Raw genomic sequence first — 20,333 nt, 5'->3', positions numbered from 1 at the left:
GTGGACGGAGAGGATCGGCTAGCAAGTAGTCATGTAAGTAAGTAATGCTTGTAAGTATTGGACAAGGTGGGTGAGGAGAGGCAGCTTCTAGATGAGATAAGAAGGAGGATTATAGGAAATTATATAGGAAAATAAAAACAATATAAAATATATGTGAAAGTTTCATTACAGCAATAAACAATAAAGTTCTTAATAACGTTTATTAAAACAAATTAATTTCAATAGAAGTAGTCGCTTATTCCGGTTTACATGTACATGAAAAATCAAATCAAAATGAAAAAAATACGCCCCTGAGTAGGTTATTTCCCAAATCCTCCGTGAGAACACATCGAATACAGTGGGGGCACGCTGGAATGAAATATTTTCTTTTGCCCCAGCATCATGAGGTGATAGAGATACGACCGCAATGGATTTATGGATCAGGTAATTCAATTCTGCAGCCGCGGAGCGCGCTAAGAACTATACCCCTCACACTCCTCTACACAGTCACGACTACTGTAAGTACCTATGTAAAACACCCCTTCTCCTTTTCTTCGTCTTCCTGAACAGCTACGCGCGACAACCGCTCACCTTTCTCAATACCTACGTTCCCCAAGCCACTTCTCAAGGCGATGCCTCCGGAGTGTCGCAAAGAATAAGTCCCAATTAAAAGTTAACGCCTCCGCAATTCCGAACGACGGAGATGACCGAGGTGGGCTGGGGTTCCCCCTTCCCCCGTCTTCTCCACGAAGAGAATCATCTTTCGTCTGAATCCTCGTTCCCGTGGAAGGAGGAGGGGGTAAAAATGTTCGCGCCATTATCTCCCGGGTCCTCTCGAGGAGAAGCGAAGGAAAAATCTCGGGAAACGCGTACCAAACGCTTTAAAATTTTCAACATCGTAAAGACCCTTTTCTAGCTTACTATTCGAGCGTGTTTTTCCGTTGGCATTCATTCAGTCCGGCGTATTGTGCACCTCTTAGCAGTTGATTCCTTATTTTTTTGTTCCTGGAATGAGTATAGTCATACATAATGCACGAGTGTGCGGTTTGTCGCATTGCTCGCCTCCCTGAGGGCATGCTGGAATTAGTTTTTCATAAGGAGACTGACTGGTCTTTTCCCAAGTAGGTAGAAAAGTTTTTGCGCCAAACTTTTTTCAGCTTCACACGAATGCAAAAATAATTCAGGCCTGAAATTCAGGAGCAATTTAAACGCGAAAAATCGTACTTCGAGGCTTATCATAGAATTAAGATAATATCCTGCTTTATCAGTCGTTTCTTTGATTATATTGGAGTAAATTTTATCGTTACCATGAATTTTTCCTTTGTTTTTTCTCTAGGGACACTAATTGTAGGTGATGTGGGTCAGGTAAGTACTCGGAGGGTAAGGTAAATTACATGTTTCGATTTCAATAGTAATACTCACACTACCGCCCAAAAACTTTAAATACAAAAATTAAGTTTTTTTATGATAAATATTAACTCACATAAACTCATAGTGCCCGCATGCGACCATTGAAGGGACTAATTCAACGATAAAACATCCGGCACTCCCGACAGGTTTTAAGTAATAATTTGATCACAAATATTACGATATTTTACGTGTATATGCAGGGTTATCATAAAAGAATGGTGCAGATTTGAACATGGTTTAAATGAATACAGGATTATTACAATTTTTTTTCGAATTTGTCTCATCGAATATACAGTTTTATAGATGAGTTTTATTTGCATAATTAATAAAGTTCAATATGTGCGCCCTCAATCGCTCGACAAATGCCCAAACGAGACTCAAGCTCTGCCCAAACAATAGTTAACATTTCTTCTTTAATGGATTACATTACTTCATTAATGCCGTTCATTAAGTGGCTTAAGTTTCGAATATTTTTGTCTATTAATAATGCTCACCAAAAACAGCATCTTGAATTTTCTCTACTATCTCCCTATGAATTACTGAACCGCATCATTCTTTCATGACAACCCTGTAGCAGAAATCTCAAAATCGTGAGCGGCGTTCCGCAGCAGACGATTTTGGGATTGGAAAAGTCATGTTTCCGCACCGCAAGTAGCTACACTTTTGATCAAACTCTTCACTGACGTTTTCTTTGTATAACGATCCTCCCATAAGCTCCTTCCTGTTCATGACTGAGAAACTATCATAACAGAAAATTCTTGTAATAGAAATGAAAAAAAATATATTAAAAATAACTATTTCTTTAATAGGGTGCGTCGCAAAAATCCAACGCGATAAATTCCACCACATTAAGCCTATGACAGTAACGATTAACTAATTTACTTTAGTATTCCACCGATAAGGGCAATGTAAACTTCTAAACAAGCATAATGAGACAATCCAAATCAAGCAAAACGTTGTACATTGCAGTTCATTGTCATGTTGCCAGCTATAGCCTGGCAAAAATTCTAGCTCTAGAGACGACAGGGGTGGATAGGTAGACATACCACACACATCTCCTGTCCATCGCAATAAACTTTTAACGCAGCCGTGCATAATGAAAAGGAACGGGTTTGAGTAGTCCTTTGATCAAACCATACGCTGACTAACACTTCCATTTATAAAAATGATACGGGCAGTCTCAACGCTGTCTCGACAGCTGCACTTCGCAACCGCTCAACGTCACCGACAGGCATTTGTTTCGCGTCCGCGAGAGAGTGAGAGAGAAATGAAACTAAAAATAAATAAGAATAGGAGAGTGCCTAACAGACACGACTGCGCATTTCATTATTAATGCCAGACCAGAATCACTCCATTGTTCACGTGCGAGTTCTCCTGGTCGTCCCATCCTGTCAGAGCGCTATCTCCCGCTTAGAAGTACGAGCGAACATTTTCCCCAAGGCCTCATTGTTAAATTCCTGTCGCTTTGGGGGAATAGGGAAAGAATATGTCCGCCTCGACTGATAAACAAGGTCCTCCAACACTCGGAATTAATCACCCGTCCAGACTCTCCCTCTTCTTTCTGTTCACCTTCCGCCATCAATCGAACGAGACCAGACCTCATGGTTGTTTAAGCGATTTAATCGCGGGCGATTATCTACCCCGACGTCCTCTTACGTCATCACGGAGCCGATGCTCTCTCACGCGACCAATGAAAACTTAAGTATGTAACGGGATTGGTTATAGTTCCGTCAAGTGCAGCAGTCACCCGTCGGATGGGACGTTAAGCCGTCTTCCCCTCGGCGCCTTTCGTTAGGAGCAGGGTAATGTCGACGCCGGGTTTCTCTCTTATCGAGCTATTGGGCGCACATATTAATATTTATTAATTATGTAAAACCACTGTTTGAGACGAGAAATTTGAAAATAAAATACATACTACAAGTACCTTAGTCTGCTTTCAGTTAAACCATGTTCATAGCCGCATCGTTCTATTATGATAACCATGTGTTTGTAATTACAGGTACATAAAACTTCTCATAAAAATCGCCTGTTCCCATTTTTACTCTGAATTTCCTTTCCAACAAGTTCACCACATAACCTAGAATAAACTTTTAACACTGCTTATAAAGTATTAAGTAACTGGCCGATAGTTTGAACGTAAAGGAAAAGGATAGCAGATAAAAATATTGCCATTGCCTACCATTCGATTTTATTTAAACAAATGCAAAGATAAATCTCAATTCAATTTATTAATTCACATTTCTCTTTCAATATTCGATAAATTAGGAGCAAAGTTCAATGGAGATCGCAAGGAAACACCTAAAAACCTACACAAAAGTGAAGACTAAAACAAATAACATCATGGTCTTGGTAAGGGATTTTTTATCACAGATCTAATATAAAAAATATGCGTTGGGGAGTTTGAATCTTTTATAGGCCATATCCGATTGGCAAGATTAATAGATCGTCGCTGGAGTTTTCCAAGGCGTTCGCAACTGATATTAAAGAGATTATCACCACCTTTGTGGAGTTTTCTCCGGCTATGGTCTCTTTTCGCAAGGCTTAAAAATTCCCTTTTGTCCCCCCCCAAAGGAAGTTTCTTCGCATCAAAGCAGAGCGCCAGGAGTTACCCTAACGAAGTCTTCATGAAAGAGCTGCTGCGACGACCCTTAAAAGGGTCGAGTGACCCTTCGTGTTCATTTTCAGTACATTATGAGGAATATTCGGACAAGCATAGAAAGGGAAGTGCATATCATCAATAAACCCTGATGCTTAAGAGTTTGAAAGTCACGCTTCAATAATAGTGATGGGTCAAATAAAATTTGAACCTTAGTCAAATCTCAAATCACAACTCAAATTGCGGAAGCATCATTATACCATTCAAATAATTCATATGTAGTAATAAAATGAATAGCATATTTCATGGGACCGTGGAAGGTTATTCGGGAACTCTACCGGGTCAGGTTCTCCAACTCCATCTCGGCCGACGTTCCGATGTTCGAATTGTCCATCGTCATCAGGACAACTCGTACATCGAAACGTCGGCCGACATGGAGTTGGAGAAGATATGAAGTGAAACACTTTGCACTTTCCACATAAAAATTTATTTAACTACAGTCGACATGTTTCGCTGTTGGAGAAGCTGATCCGGTAGAATTCCCGAATAAACTTCCACGGTTCGATTCGCCGGGAAAGCCTGCGATCATTCTTCTATTTCATGGGACCATTCTGATAGCGCGTCAACCGCTCTTAGATCATTCTCAAGGAATGGTTTTAGCTGCATCACGTTACGTTTCATTCTAACCACGCATTACATAACCGGATGTATTACTATATATTTTATTATCCCGTAACAGTGTATTCCCAAGATTAAACGTATTTTGAGCATTCCACAAGTTAAGTCACAAAAGAAGGTGTCAAGCGGAAATGGAAATTACTGTGGAAACCTTCAGATAAAGACTTGGAGAAGATACTTACAAAATGATAAGTCTGGGCAGCATCGCACTATGTGACACAGACCCTTTCGAAATGTAGAAATTTGGATGGAAAAGATTAGAGACTATGTAGAAGATTAGAAAGAGTGAATTGAGAAGATATGATGGGGAATGAGGAGGTTAGGCAAAGAATAGGAGAGGGAAAGACAAGTCGAAAAGAGGTAAAAAAGAACTGGAATGGAATCTCCACTCTTAGACCAGCCCTTGTCGAATTAGCATCATTCTCCTCTCCGTTAATGATAGCCAAGTCAATCGAAAAACCTGATTCTCTCACCCAAACCTTGGAAGGTTAAAATCTATTCTAATCCCCGCAGATGATATCCAAGTCAATAAAAAGTGGTCCCGGAGAATATCTTATTCAACCACAATTTCGTTTCGTATTCAGCCAATTATCAGCCTAGCTAAATACTATAAACAAATTAGAGGAAACAGATGAAATCAGCTGCATGATAACATTCATGAAAAGAAACGTGCTCACAGTACGATAACAGCGATGGACGCAAGAGTAGTAAAAAAGTAGTTTGTCCCATGAGAAGGCTTGTCGCGAGGCAAAATCACCTACATGGTACAGAGTGTTTTCTGACTTAATTTCGCCGAATCCTAGCATATTACTTAAATAAAAAGGGCTGGCAATGATCCACAAAAGAGAATGTCTCATAACATCAGGTGACAAGCACCTAATGACAATACAAAATGTATTGAAACTGGTCGCGATATAACAGTTTTTGAGGAAAATTGCAAGTAATTTTTATTCAAATACTAGCTGACCCGGCGAACTTCGTACCGCCTAACAATCAATGAACTTACAGTTTACTTACACCATTTATAAATCAAGAGCGGCTGTATCGTTTTTAATCATGTTTAATTTATTATAATAAAATAAGGATACAAATTCAATAAAACTACGTAAATGAGAACCAAAATTGCTTGTCAGAAAGACATTTTCTTTATCGAATCTACATAGGGTGAATCGGAGCACGTTTACGCGGATTTTTTTCAACAAATTTTCTTACGTTTTAGCTTAAGAAATTTTGGGCATTGTGGTTTAATAAAGCAGTTCATGAAATAAAAATTATACGCATTCAGTTGTTGGCTATTTGCGTTATTAGCTGTAAAAAAATGTTTTTAGGTCCAAGTCTGTTGCATACACTTGGCCCATTCAGGGGGCAGGTTGACACGACCCCAGACCGACGCTTGACTGATGCTCAAAATCGTGCAAGAAAAGCCCCTATGAAGCAGCATTCGCATTAAATGACTTAAGGCGCGCCAGTTTTAGTATCTCTGTTTGGAAAAAATGCACTGCGTAAACGTACTGCATGCGTAAACGTACTGCATGCGTAAACGCACCACGGTGAGCCCTACACATTCGGGTTTAATGCCTTGCGTCAAGCACCTTCTGAGAAACAACAGTTTTTGTTTTGTTATCAGGCGCAAGATGAAGCGGATGAAGCTAAATAAATATAGCGAAGCAAAGCAGTGACGCAGCGAGGGGAGGTTTTGGGGGATAAACCCCCCCCCAAGAGCTTAGAGAATTTTTTATGAAAGATTATGTTTTTAATATTAGGGGGACGGATGACTAACAAACAAAACATATTTAACTATGCACATAGCCACAAAACCCACTATTTTGAACCATTTATCTTAAAAAATGTCTGGGGGAAGTACCCCCACACTTCCCGCTCACCTTAGAGAGTTTTCTATACCCTACAGACCCGTGGTATTAGCTGCACCCAAAACCCCCTATCCTAGCTACGCACTTGAAGCGAAGGAAGAAATACAGAGGATGGTTTATCGACTCGTGAACATAGCACGCTAAATTGACCATGAGAAAATCATGGGTTTTCATTAGCACATGAGCACAAACAACCCAAAAACTGAAAAAATGACCATGCGATTTTTTAATCGTTATCACGAATGCAACACGAATTGTAAATTGAATACGTTTAAGCTCAAAAGGGCATATGAGTTGAGATCATGGAATCTACGGAATGAGGACTTCCTAACCTTTGAATTTTCCTTTGAGTAAAGTTGCGTGAATCACATTCATCACCAATTTTTTTAATGACCAAACACGTTCCGTTGGATAGTTATGGTTGGTTTAGGCTTCGAAAGATCATGAGCACAGAAACTACATTTTTCTGTAAATCGTGCCTTGGTAAGCCAGGTACGTCCAAGGACTTAAAATATTCAGATAGATATTTGGTGATTTCGTCTTCGTTTGTTACACATTTAAAAGATCGAATCCATGCAGAGTACGAACTATTTGAATTTACCTCGTTTTAGTCATCCACATCTTCGTTCTTGCTCGCTAAATCAACCATCTTTGATTCTTTTGGTGATCAATCATATTCTGGAACTCTTTGTTGAGGAGCTCACCTCCCGCTGAAACTAATTTGCAATCATTCCAAGGAAATGAGTTAAAACTACTCGATTCCTCGACAGGAACACGGACATTACCGTTTGTCAACAATTGCTTGGAGATTTGTTTACAAACACGGTAGTGAAGTGTCAACTCGAGCTGGCCCACGGCTGGGCTTACAATCAGCTCGAATTAAATTTTAAAAATGTAATTTCAATTTAATTAATATTTTGAATATATTTAGTAATTAAAATGTTACATTACACGCCTACATTTCTTAGATAACAGTGAGTGCTTGTAATTTAATATGAACTTAATATAATAGCAATAAAGCTCAAATTGATTCTACGTTTTAGTTAGAAAACGTTTGTATGTGAAAAAGAAAAGGGCTGTTTTTAGGGTTTTCCCGGCAATTATTCGATTTTTTCTCGCCGTAAGAACCATCCTTGGACTTCAACGAACATTTTAAAAAAAGAATTGGCCAAATTGGTCCAGGCGTTGTTGAGTTATGCGCTTACCAACACATTTTGCGATTCATTTTTATATATAAGATATCATGATATAATAAAAATAATGATTCATAAACCATATTAGATAAATACAATTATTATTTATAGAATCACTTTTCTGGCATATAGGTGCCACTGTGGACTGTATCTCCGTTTTCAGCAAAGATGAAATATATAAATTAAAATATAGAATAAGTGTGTTGCTACTACAATCACATACGCGCGACACTGATGCTCGATAAATTAGAAACTAATCAATGGCATGAAACGTGTATTAAAGGCAAAGCTCTAAGATACATTAGTTTACAGACTTATGTTTGAGCTATGTTAAAAGAGAACTTGAAGCATTTTCTAACATAAACACATTTGTCTGTAATGTGCAGCAGTTATTTTTTTAACATATGTTCGTTTCGAACTACATACAAGAAAAGTATATAACCCTTTCACAAAAAAAACTTGAAACGTATTCTCCACCTATTTCCACTACTCCAATGACTACTGGTACCAATAGAATAATTTCTTTTAAATGTCTAAGCTTTTAGTTTATCTTCCTCTTTTCAACTCCAGACTCACTATCCTTTCTTTATCACAGTCTTTATCCTCTCCCTCGATATCCTTCCATTTCCTCGATAAATCGAAGGAAATAAATGAAGGAAAGCGACTTGTTCCCCCAAAAGTGTAAAAAAGAAATATAGACGGGATATCCCGGCGCGGCTGTGCGACCACGCATAGCATACGACCATATTCTGGGTTCGAAACCCAGTCAGGCCGCATTTTACCCTTTGATATCTGGATTTTTCCATGTACCACAGCACCGTTGTCCTCGTCCTGTTCTCTCTTATGCGTATATATACTTTGTATACTTTACTAATGAGGAATAAATTTTATTATTAGATATATTTTTAATAAAATAAAAATTACTGGCAATTACGCACATAAAAGGAGTATCCCCAAACTTAAGGTGACAGGCACCTTAAGGTAATACAAAATGTATTGAAACCGGTGGGATATAAAAGTTTTTAAGGAAAATTGCCAATACTTTTTACTGTATTATATCATGATATATCTCCGATTTTGGTTTATCTTCCTCTTTTCCCGTCCAGAATCGCAACCCTTCCTCTACCCCCTCCTCTCCCTCTATATGCTTGCATTTCCTCGAGAAATCGAAGGAAATAAAGGAAGGAAAGCGACTTGTCCCCGTAAAGTGAATAAAAAAAGAAAGAAGGACGCGATATCCCGGCGCGCCTGTGCGACCACGCATAGCCCGGGCGACGAACCCCCGTAATCCAACCGATATCTGCACACCCCCTTCCCCAAAACCTCCCCTCCCCCTCCGAAACGTTTCCATTCGATTCCTCGTCCATCCTTTCTATCCGTTCTCTCCGAGGGTCGCAAACGGATATGAAATGACCCTTATGCGAAAAGGAGGACTGTAATATCTTCCCTCGGTAGCGTGCTCGAACCAACTCACTCAGTGCTTCGACCCGGAGGTTCGTTTGCACAGGTGAGGGTAGAACTCACCCCACACTAGCTAAGGCCATGCGTTTTACGCATATCCATTGTCATACTCTTTGAAGGAATGTAGAGTGCTGTTTCAGGCTTAATGTGGTAGAATTATCGCTTATTCGTGAAATAAAACTTACTGCCAATTATCCACAAATACTTTAATTTTCTTTAGATGACTGGCTCCAATAAATTTTGCACACATTAATTCTTCATTGAGGATTTCGCGGTTCATACTTGATTAAAAAAACTGCATAAATTTCAACCCACACCGGAAGCATCCCAATCGCCTTTGAAGAAGCGAACAGCAGGGGTGGCGAAAGGTTGTGAAAGACCTGAACTAGGCGGTAAGACCCGAAAAAGTTTATTTTATCAAATTTTGTACACACCTGAAGATATGCTGCACGATATACGGCAAGATATGGCGGAAGTTAGTTAATATTAGTTAATTAAAACATTGCAATAATTCATTTAACTAACGTCTGACGATAATACACAATGTACTGAAAGCGGTCGTGTACAGAAAATCAAAGCAGTTGTGGAAAATTTCCAGAAAGAAAATCAAAGCATTCACCAATCGTTCCAAGAAGCTTTCAACCTGCATGGAACTCGATTCCTTCAGGTTTGAGGAACATTGAGACCATCGGAAGGTTTAAAAATTATCTGTTATTGTTTATCTCCATGATTTGAAATTTTGTTAAAAATTTGAATACGATACGAATGGATGCATTCAATTGTCCTGATGACATCGTTCATGTATATTGAATTTGTGATTGTATCTTTTTGATTTAAGCTGTGAGGGTTCATATTTGTTTGCCTTACATACTTGGGTATTGCTGTTTCTCCAGATCTGTCTGAGTTTATTTTTACAGGGAGGTTGGAAAATATTAGCACAAGATTTTAATTTTTCAAAACTTGAAGGGGATTCGAGCTACGAGTAAATTACACAATAAACCTGTAATAGGAGACCACGACATCGCGTCTTATCAGACAATTTGGATAAAATGTATGCAATCTGAAAAGAATGAGGGAGACGCCTCGAACTAATAGGAAACATGATCGATGCGGAAAAACTTGGACGCACCCGAAAGAATAACTTTCAACCCTTTTCCCCGGTCAGCGAAACGGTTAGGCAGCAACTCCAATTTCCCTTCAACGACAAGATCTAAGTTGCGCTCTTGAATGAAAAATCATCGATTAAAAACATTCGTACGTACGTACATACAATACGGGGGAAAAAGGGTAACATTTTTCACACACGTCACGGTAGGGAATGAAAAAAAAACACATAAATAAACTAATAAAAACCAGATCGAATCAAAAGAATGTTAAAAAAAATGGAACAACCGGACCGAGCCGGTATAAAAAATAACCATCAATCAAACAAAGGAGGGTCCAGGCTTTTCCCAGAGTGAAGAGATATCACATCTTTGACCATCCATCACCGTAGGGGGGGAAAAAGCAAGCGGACTGATTGTGTGACATGCATGTCTGTACGAACAGTCCACAGCGACTGTTCGTTGGCATGTCCGCCTAGGAATCCAAATGCCAGTGTCTCACTTCCATTTCAAAGCCCTTTCAAACACAAACACAACACGCATTAAATAGGACCCTTCACTCATTTTCAACCGGTCAAATTTTGTCCTCCTTCACTAAGAAATAGGCCTTGCTCACATCAAATTAGCTTGAGTTACATTGGCGTTACTATGGAGCTGAGAAACATAATCACAGATACAGGCCCGGAACTAGAGCGGGGCACCTGCCCCGGGCGGTAGATTTTAGGGTGTGGAACATTTCGAAAAGTTTATTTTTTAATTATTTCATTTTTATAATTTAATTATTTATCACTAATTTTTAATTTACAAAATCAGTAAAAAATAATATTAATAAAACTTCTTAATAGATAGTTTACGGTGTGTGATTTCAACCACTGCATCTCGAAGAAATGGCTTACGGATGTATCATATTTTAGGTATTGTGGGGATGCGAGGGGGGATCAGGGGAAGGGGTCGGCAAACTGATCTTTGCCCCCCCCCTTCAAAAATCCTAGTTCTGGCCCTGCACAGATACTATAACATTGTATGCTCCAAAAAAAATATTAATTATTGGTCTGGCCAAGGTTTCGACACTATACACCATGTCATTCTCAAAGGAGAATGAACTTTTAGGAATGATAATGCACAGAGTAGAAACCTGGATCAGACCATTAAAATATTTGTGGAGCATATAATGTTAGTTTATCCGTGATTAAGCGTCCTGGTACAAAGTTCAACCAAATATCGCCATCCACCCTTAAGTAGCAAGAAGCAGAGAACTTGAGAAGAGCGTCTACAGGTTCCTAACAACTTAAAGTAGCTTATTCGACTTGGAATAGTCATTAGTAGAGAATAACACACATTTCTTTTAAAAATAGTTAGTTCTAAGGACGATATTAATCCCTATTGACAGTATAATTTCATTGTTGAAACACAATTAGAGCTCTGTTTAAAATAATACTTCAATAATTATCAAAATATTTCACTAATTTTAAAAATTTCTATTCCTATGATTAAGTATTTCCACCAAGTTACGCCCGCTACTATTAATTATATTTCACTAATAGGTCTGGGGGATATTATGTTAGGTCAAGGACGGATAGGAGGAGGAACGACGAAGAACTGGACATGAGGGCTTCTAGATGACATACGGAGGAGAAAGAAGGTATGGATGGAGCGAGTACTTGAGACATGCTGAAAATAGTGTTAGAGGGTAGATGTTGCGTAAACGAGGGAGAGGACGGAAAAGAATAGGATTTTTAGGTAGATTGAAAGGTAGTAGGCGATACAGTGAATTGAAAAGGTAAACCCATAAAGGGAAGGCAGACTGCCAGAATACCTCTTAAATACTCCACGTAAACTACCTTAATCGGTAGAGTACTTAAATAATCACAATCAACAACGAAAAAAAACAAACGTGCCCTTTAACGTATGTTTACTGGATGAGACAGAATATGCACGCTCACCAACCCGCTCGCTATCATAAATACGCTTTCGGAAGGAATTCTGCCCTTCATGACGTGTTATATCGATTGGCGAGCGGTGCGTATATGCTTTTAATTCGAGGCCGCTTGATGACTCAGCGGACAAACTGTGTGAGAGAAAAGATAACCGTCAGTGGGCGTTCATTCGGAAGGTGGAATAGTTCATTCTTCTCTCACATGAAAGAACAAAAGCGCCTAATTCGCGTGGATAAGGAAGTTACAGAGATTATTCACAAATACAGCCAAACGGTATAGTATGGTATTTGAAGGAGGCGACCTACAACTAAGGCCATTTGTGTCATGAGGAAAGGGAAGGGAGAAACCCGGCGTTGGCATCAGTCTACTCTTAACGAAACACGCGTCTATGGTACCAAAGCTTAACGTCCCATCCGACGGTTGAAGTGATGAACTTCAATCACCCTCCTCAAAGCACTCAAGCAGGAATCGGACATCCTAAGAAAAATCTCCACCACCGCCGAGATTTGAACATGCCCCTAATGGGTGGGATGCCAACACACTAAACTCTCACCTAGTGATGGAAAAATAGGTGTCGAATGAAATCGAAAATCGATTTTTAAATGCTAAAGCCCGAGTAAAAACGAGATCGAGCCTTGATCTTCGAGTTTTGATCCAAACTCGATATTTCGGCTTCGATATTGACCATTTCGTTTAATCTCAGTAATAACTCTACAATCGTTGAAGGACAAGTGGAAGGGAAAAAGGGCAAGGGACGGCCCCAAATGAGTTATATAGGACAGGTTATAAAGGATGTAAAAGAGAATAAATATGTAGCTATGAAGAGATTAGCGGATAGGAGAGAGAAATGGAGAGCTGCGTCAAACCAATCTTAGGATTGTTGACTAATGATGATGATGAATAACTCTACCGGCCTGTGATAACGTCATCCGTCCCAGATGTAAGGTCGGTAATATTGGAAAGCACGCCCTCGATTATCAAGAAAGCATCTCAATCAGTCGATCTTTCTTTGAAAAATTTGGAGCCGAATGGTTCTTATCTGTGACACGAAAACTTTAATGTGCGTGCATTTGTAAATTTTTACGACAAATAAATCATGCATGTATTTTAAAGTGAAGTTTTTTAGAATTTTTTCCTACATCTCAAATGTGTAATTTGACTGTTTTTCGAACGTATAGTAATCACGTTTTTGTACGAACTATAGTTAAAGGAAAGAGCCATTGATTTTTTTCGATTAATCGATCTTTCGGTTCAAATTTCGGTTTTTGTGGTAAATTGGAAATTTTCATGGACCCCAATGAATTAGGACAGTTTATAATGGATGAAAAGAGAAGAAATAAGTATTGCGAAAAATCCACAGAGAAAAAATCATTCGCCTTGATTCGGGGTGACTCCCGTAAAGTTATCACCGTGGCTAGTCCCGGTATAGGTATTTAAATTCGAAGAAATACGTCGCTATGAAAAGACTGTCGGATAGGAGAGCTGCGTCAAGCAATCTTAGGATCGTTGACTAGTATTGATAATGAAAGCGGTTGCAGTAATCGGCATGGATTCAAGAAATACGAATCAAATCTTGGAATTTTTCCTACGAGGAATTTTCATGCGCGAGGGAAAATTCTTGGTCGATTAACATTTTAATGGCATAAGCTTAAACTCACACCGAAACCGTCACGCGGGTGCGTGCAAGGCTTTATTTGCTTGGCCAACCGAGAACATCATCCTTCAGTGTGACACATGGCATATCATAACTGCTCCACCGCAACAACACGAGGTAAAATTAAAATTAAAAAAAATATGCACAGAAAAAAATACAAAGACACTGGAAATAATATAAATACCATCCATGGGAACCTACGTTTCCGAAGTAAAAAATCGATAACGTAGATAACCATACTTGAATTATCTCGCAAAGAGGCCCACCTTAAAATAATTTCACCGCCACATGCGGCAAGGCGATTGGGTCTAAAAATCCCATCCGAGAATGGAATAAATATTTTATTTTACAAATAAAATCTGAGGAGACATGATGAATACGTACACTGACCGTGATTAGCTTGATTTTCAGGTGGTTTTTTTCCTTTACAATGGTCAGGCATGGAAATATATTATTTTTCACACGATGAAAAATTCGAATGGTCGCTCCGATGGAATGAGACTGTCACAAAAATACAGATGTTCAACGAAGCACTTACAAATTTAGAAATTAAAATAACAATGGAATAAATCGGATTAGAATTCAAATGTTGAATTATGCTGCTCCATTTAAATTGTATTCCTGAAAAAGTGCGCATCACCATCGAATTCCATCTGCTCGTCTGAAATTATCTTCTACAGACCGTTGGTAGCAAAAAAAACAACATTCAATTAGAGCCCTCAAGAATTCTAAGTTGAAATTAAACAGACGACGCTTACATAACAAGATTTATTTCTGAACATAGCACAACTGAAGTTTTGAAAGGCAGAGAAGAAGCATGATATTTGAATTCAATTTCCTCAAATTCAGTGGAAAACCGGAGGAATGGATTTTGGTTTCTAGATTTTACGATTCTACGGAGATTGGAATGCAATATTCATTTGATAAATACTTGTGGGAACGAAGACTTAATCCTATTTCCGTTTCATTCCGGAAAGATCTTTACCGATAAGCTTCCGATAGTAGCTAGCCTCTGCTTATTGAAATGAAAGAAGAGAAAACAAGAGCACACAGATTGTTTTTCGCAACATGGGTACGCAAGCCAAGGAAGTAAAAAAGATAAATGGATTGTAAAGAAATACCCTATTGTTTAAAAAGAAATTCCTATAATATCTTTGAACATTTATATACATAATTCAGGTCTGTAGGAAAATGTTGTATGATGTTACATATGACCTGTGGTAACAATTTTTCCTCTGTATAGTTGCTATGTAACAAATAGTGAGTGAAATAAGATCATGTATAATGACAATAATTATGTGATACTGTTACATGTAATTATTTTGGTAATCTTTTACCAACATTTGTACGTATTAGTTCTTTTAAAAAACTATAAATAAACTACTACTACATTTCTGCGATACTCACGCCAACGAATATGGCCTTCAAGATGATGAAATGATCTACCACGTCAGATATCCCAATAGCACTTACCTGAAAGAAAAAAGAACAAAGGCACATTAGCTAAGGACAAAAACTAAGAAACAAAGGGAAATATTTATAATATCATTCAGGAAAACATAAATTCAAGAATAATTACGTTCGTGCTTACAAGTAGCCTCATAACATTCACACATAATGAAAATAAACTCACATGAACCGGCAATGAAAGTATGACCTACGTAATTCCGGGCCACTGCACTGAGCGCCGCGCAATTCTTATAACTTGATTCACAAATAGCTTCCTGATCAGGATTATGCAGCTGGTGATATATTATATTCGATCAGTGAATATTATAAGATTTTCATGATTGTATTAATAATAACCATGAAATGCGGTAGAAAATCTACATTATTAAGTCTCAAAACACGATTTTTGTGCATACATAAGAAGAAGGTAAAAATAAATGCTTGCATTCAAGACCTCAGCCAATTTTAAAAACTAAGACAAAAGAGCAAGATGAAAATCAAATGGATCGACCGAGTTAGTAACGAGGAAGTCCTAAGAAGGGTAGGAGAGAAGAGAAGCCTCATGAAAACCTTAATAAGAAGACGGAACAACCTTATAGGCCACATCTTGAGACATGATGGCCTGATGAAGACAATCGTCGAAGGACAGGTGGAAGGCAAGAATGGAAAAGGAAGACCTCGAACAAAATATATGGAACAAGTAAAGAGAGATGTGAAAGAGAAGAAATACGTAGGAGTGAAAAGATTAGCTGATAGGAGAACTGAGTGGAGAGCTGCGTCAAACCAATCCTAGGATTGTTGACCGGTGATGATGATGATGATGATGATTAAAACTATCTTAAAGTTGCTTCTACAAGGTTCGTTTTCGTCTATACTAGCGCCATTTACACTTTTTTTATTTCGGCCAGGATGGCAAACACCTTCCCGCATACCATTTAGTTGACACTTAGTTAACATTCAAAATACAAACTAATATTCGCGTTCAATTTAGGGAGTGATTAGTTATTTACCATTTTTGTAGCATAACTACTTAACACATCATCATCATGTAAATTTTGCGTCGACAAGTAAAACTGACGCGTGGGCGTGCTTATACATTTTCCGTGGGACACATTTAGAGGATATTTAAAAATGTCCTATGGGTTAATCACTCATAACCATATCACCCGTTGTCAAGTTTTTGAATTAAGCGTACATTAATATACATATTTAAGTAAAGCTGTTATAAAAAATTAATACTTGCTCGGGTGGCAATGGTTACTGCAAGTTAAGAAAATATTTGAATGAACAATATTCATAAAAATACCTTCACTATACAGTTTCACACTCTTAAATTACATACAGAAACGACATATAATGGAAAATATAAAAATTTTAGCGACCCGCACGACATTAAATTATGTTCATGTTTACCAATTGACAATGTCAGTAATATTGATTCTCACAACTCCTCCATGCTCAGCGCAACTCCATTTTTTTTACATGAACACGGGATTGCTACAACATTTTTGGGGCGGAAGGTACAAAAATGACTTATTAGCCTGCGTTTTCATACCTTCATCTAGCGAAAGACAACTTCTCCGTACCGACAAAAAAGCCATTCCGTACGGATTTTAAACTCAAGCACTTAATTTAAACGGATACTCGACAGGGGCGGATGGCGAATTCAACAGACGCTGCGGAACCCTAAGTACGCGCCCCGGATTTGAAAAAAAAACATAAATCCGTTGCACGAAAAAAAAAATAATATAAGAGGCGAAAAAAGTGGGAGGAGAGAGAGGCAGTCGACTCCTTGACAAAAAATAAATATAAAAAAAGAACTCTCGCGCGAGAGAGAGAGCAAAAAAAATCCATCCGAAGAATCCGATAAATCGATTCCAAACGCAGGGAACGTACTTTTCAATCCCGTTGTCGAAGTGGAGGGAGGAGAGGAGTGTTACGGGGAGAGGTGAGTTTGCGGACATTCTCACGGAAAAAAGTGGGATGGGAGTGAGGGTTTGGAAACGGGAATGTGAGGATAAGAGGAACCCACGGGGGATATAAAGTGAGATGGAAGGGGGATAACGCTTTCTCCAGCAATGAAGAGTCCGATAATATGCAGGAATTCTTCACGGGCTCTACAACACGTTAATTCGATCGTATTGGCCGACGCGTCGAAATGTCGCGACATTTCGAAAAGCGACGATTATTTAATAATTTGAGGATTATGAATACACTAATGGTGGGTAACGAATCGCAATCAATGCCTTCCGTTTTCTTTTATGAAGGAATCTATCCCATTTGCCTCATGCAGAAAATCCACATTTCTCGTAAGCCTGTCCTTTTATCCTAAGGTTAGGTAGCTCTCTCATATTCTGTGACTCCGTGGCGCAACGGTAGCGCGTCTGACTCCAGATCAGAAGGTTGCGTGTTCAAATCACGTCGGGGTCAATTAATTTTAGTCTAGCGATGGTTTTTTTTCTTTCTCTTCAACTCCATCTTTAATTTTGATTAATTAATTAATGGTGATGGTTTGGAGTATAGGTCTTCAATTACATAGAATGATAATTTTTGCTAATTTTTCGGTATATTTACAATTAAACAATTTCATTATCTTCATTATCTGGTACGGTCTACAAAGAATAAATTGAATATTTACACGGAATTGTATATAAAAATAAGTTTGCGTAAATATAAACAAGTCTGTGTAACTATGCAATTTCTTTTACGTACAATGTGCCTGATGTTGAAGATGATCTTCAAAACCTAGATTGAAGAATAGATGTGCAATAAACTCTACATATGAGGAAAACTATTAGGCACTATAAATTAGTAATATACTGCTACGATTACTAGTTTTTCATCTGAAATATTATTAAAATGCAACGCTATAAATACACCGAATATTCTGGGGCTATTCTTTCCCATTAAAAATATGAGATTTCAATACATTAAAGATAAAAAAATTAGCTCCATAGAAATTATAACATATTTTTCATTATGGCTTAAAAATCACAAAATTTTGTCAACCTTGACAATTTTTCCAGCAATTTTTCCAGACGGAATTCACGAGCAACCGCGCTGCTTTAGGCGAATAATCCTCCTCCTCGGATGCTCGGAGTTAGCCCCCAGGCGACCCCACGGATTCCCCTCCCAAATCAATCCTGGCGTACATGACCAACGACCGCGTTCCATTGGCTCGGCGATATGTGCAATGAGCAGGGGCCAAGCAGAATGAGTAGCGGCGAAAGGAGACCGGCAATGCGACGGCCAATGGGCGGAGGAGATGATCCTGCCTCAAGGGCCGGCTGATTGAAGCGTGGATTCGAGATAGATAGGTGGGTAACTCGGGAGAAGGGGGAGGTGTATATCCGTGTAGGCTCTTAGTAATGTAATAACACCCTAGATTAAAGACGTAAGGAAAAGGCAGAAACCATTAGAAAAGAATCATTCGAACTGTGATGTGTATACATTCTGAAAGCTCTCAGAGGAACCTCTTTAGCATTCTGGAAATGAATTCATGCATTGTAAAGAATAGAATTTGTTAGGCTCACTAATTTAAAAAAAAATGCAAGGCCCGCGTTTTCATAACATATTTTCCTCGCCAGCCTGACGATATAATATACAAAAATTGCCAAGAGAAAAAATTCCTCTGGGGCCGGGAATCTAACCACGGACCTCTGGCTTTCCGGGCCACTGCGCAGACAACTACGCTATCCAGATTCTTTAATTCCCATGGCAATTATTCCGTGGTTTGATTCCCGGCCCAGGGGAATTTTTTCTCATGGCAATTCTTGTATATTTCACCGCCGTTCACGCGGCAGGATTAGAAATATTACACATACCGCTTTGTGCGGCTTTAGCGCAGGTTTGAGGCTCTTAACCGGTTGTGGCTTCTTGGAAGTCCTTTCTCTCTCGCGTTGCCATCCTTGATGGACCGCGAGGGCCTAACACCAAGTACCATGAGAGACTGTATAATGCCATTGGAATAAGGAACCTCGATAGCGTAGCGGTCTGCGCAGTGGCCCGGAAATCCAAAGGTCCATGGTTCGATTCCAGGTCCAGGGGAACTTTTTCTCATGACAATTCTTGTGTATTTCACCGCCGTTCACGCGGCAGGATTAGAAATATTACACTGATGATGTAACTTTGTTTTAAAACCCGGCTCGTGCTTATTTAAATATATTAGTGAGCCTAACTAAGTTTATTCTTTCATTGTTCAGAATGGAGAGGTTTCACACAGCTATCCCTGAAATCATCAGTTATATAAATTCTTGTACTTCCGCTTCATATGACTACACTTCTTTAAAACTTAAGAGGATGCTTTAACTCCCGCGTAGCCTCTTACATCCTTTTTTTTTAAGACTATATGATATCAATTTTATAAAAACAATACTACTTTTAAGTCTTATTCACACCTTACGAGCAAACTGCAAAGCTGAAAGACAAGAAAATTAATCATCTCAATTTAGAGCATCCTCCATCTGGAAGGGAAGAACAGCAATAGATGGCTTCAGATGAGATATTTTGAGCCGGTGATGAAGGATGTAAAATAGAAGAATCAGTCAAAATGTTAGATGATAAGATAATTGAGGGGAGAGCTTCGCAAAACTAATCGTGGATTGCCGACAATTTGATATCTAATACAGATAGTTAAGGCAACGTAAGTCACCAGAGTAATTAACCAAGGGAATACACAAGAAAATATATGGTCAAGAAAAATAAAAGGATAGACATATTTAATGAGAACAGAGGATTATTCTTCAGTGGGTCCACTCAGCAAAATATTATCACAAGCAATATTCCTAGCATATAAATTAACTTCACTAAAATCATGGTGAGATTAGCTACACTGATGAAGAAAATGATTACTATATCCACCTAATGTGGGGTCACATAGTGTATTTCAAACACAATGATGGTAGTACGACAATATCTATCATTTGCATAGCGTACCAAGTATACGGACTCTATTTTTCTGTCATAGTGGGTGAGTATATTAAGCATGTTTACGATACCATGC

General features: G+C 38.6%; 1 protein-coding gene and 1 non-coding gene across 4 annotated transcripts in view; one reads left to right on the top strand and one right to left on the bottom strand.

The window, feature by feature from the left end:
• The window catches only part of LOC124167053 (protein groucho-like), a 464,536-nt gene that overhangs the window by 306,760 nt on the left and 137,443 nt on the right, over nt 1–20,333 (bottom strand). The gene's annotated exons all lie outside the window — the stretch shown is intronic.
• On the top strand, nt 17,690–17,761 carry Trnaw-cca. The gene has a single exon. It is a non-coding gene; the product is annotated as a tRNA-Trp (tRNA).

The sequence above is a fragment of the Ischnura elegans genome, chromosome 10, assembly GCF_921293095.1.
Source record: "Ischnura elegans chromosome 10, ioIscEleg1.1, whole genome shotgun sequence".
Taxonomy (NCBI): domain Eukaryota; kingdom Metazoa; phylum Arthropoda; class Insecta; order Odonata; family Coenagrionidae; genus Ischnura; species Ischnura elegans.
Note: the sequence above shows the minus strand (reverse complement) of the source record. Positions and strands in the feature narration are given on the sequence as shown.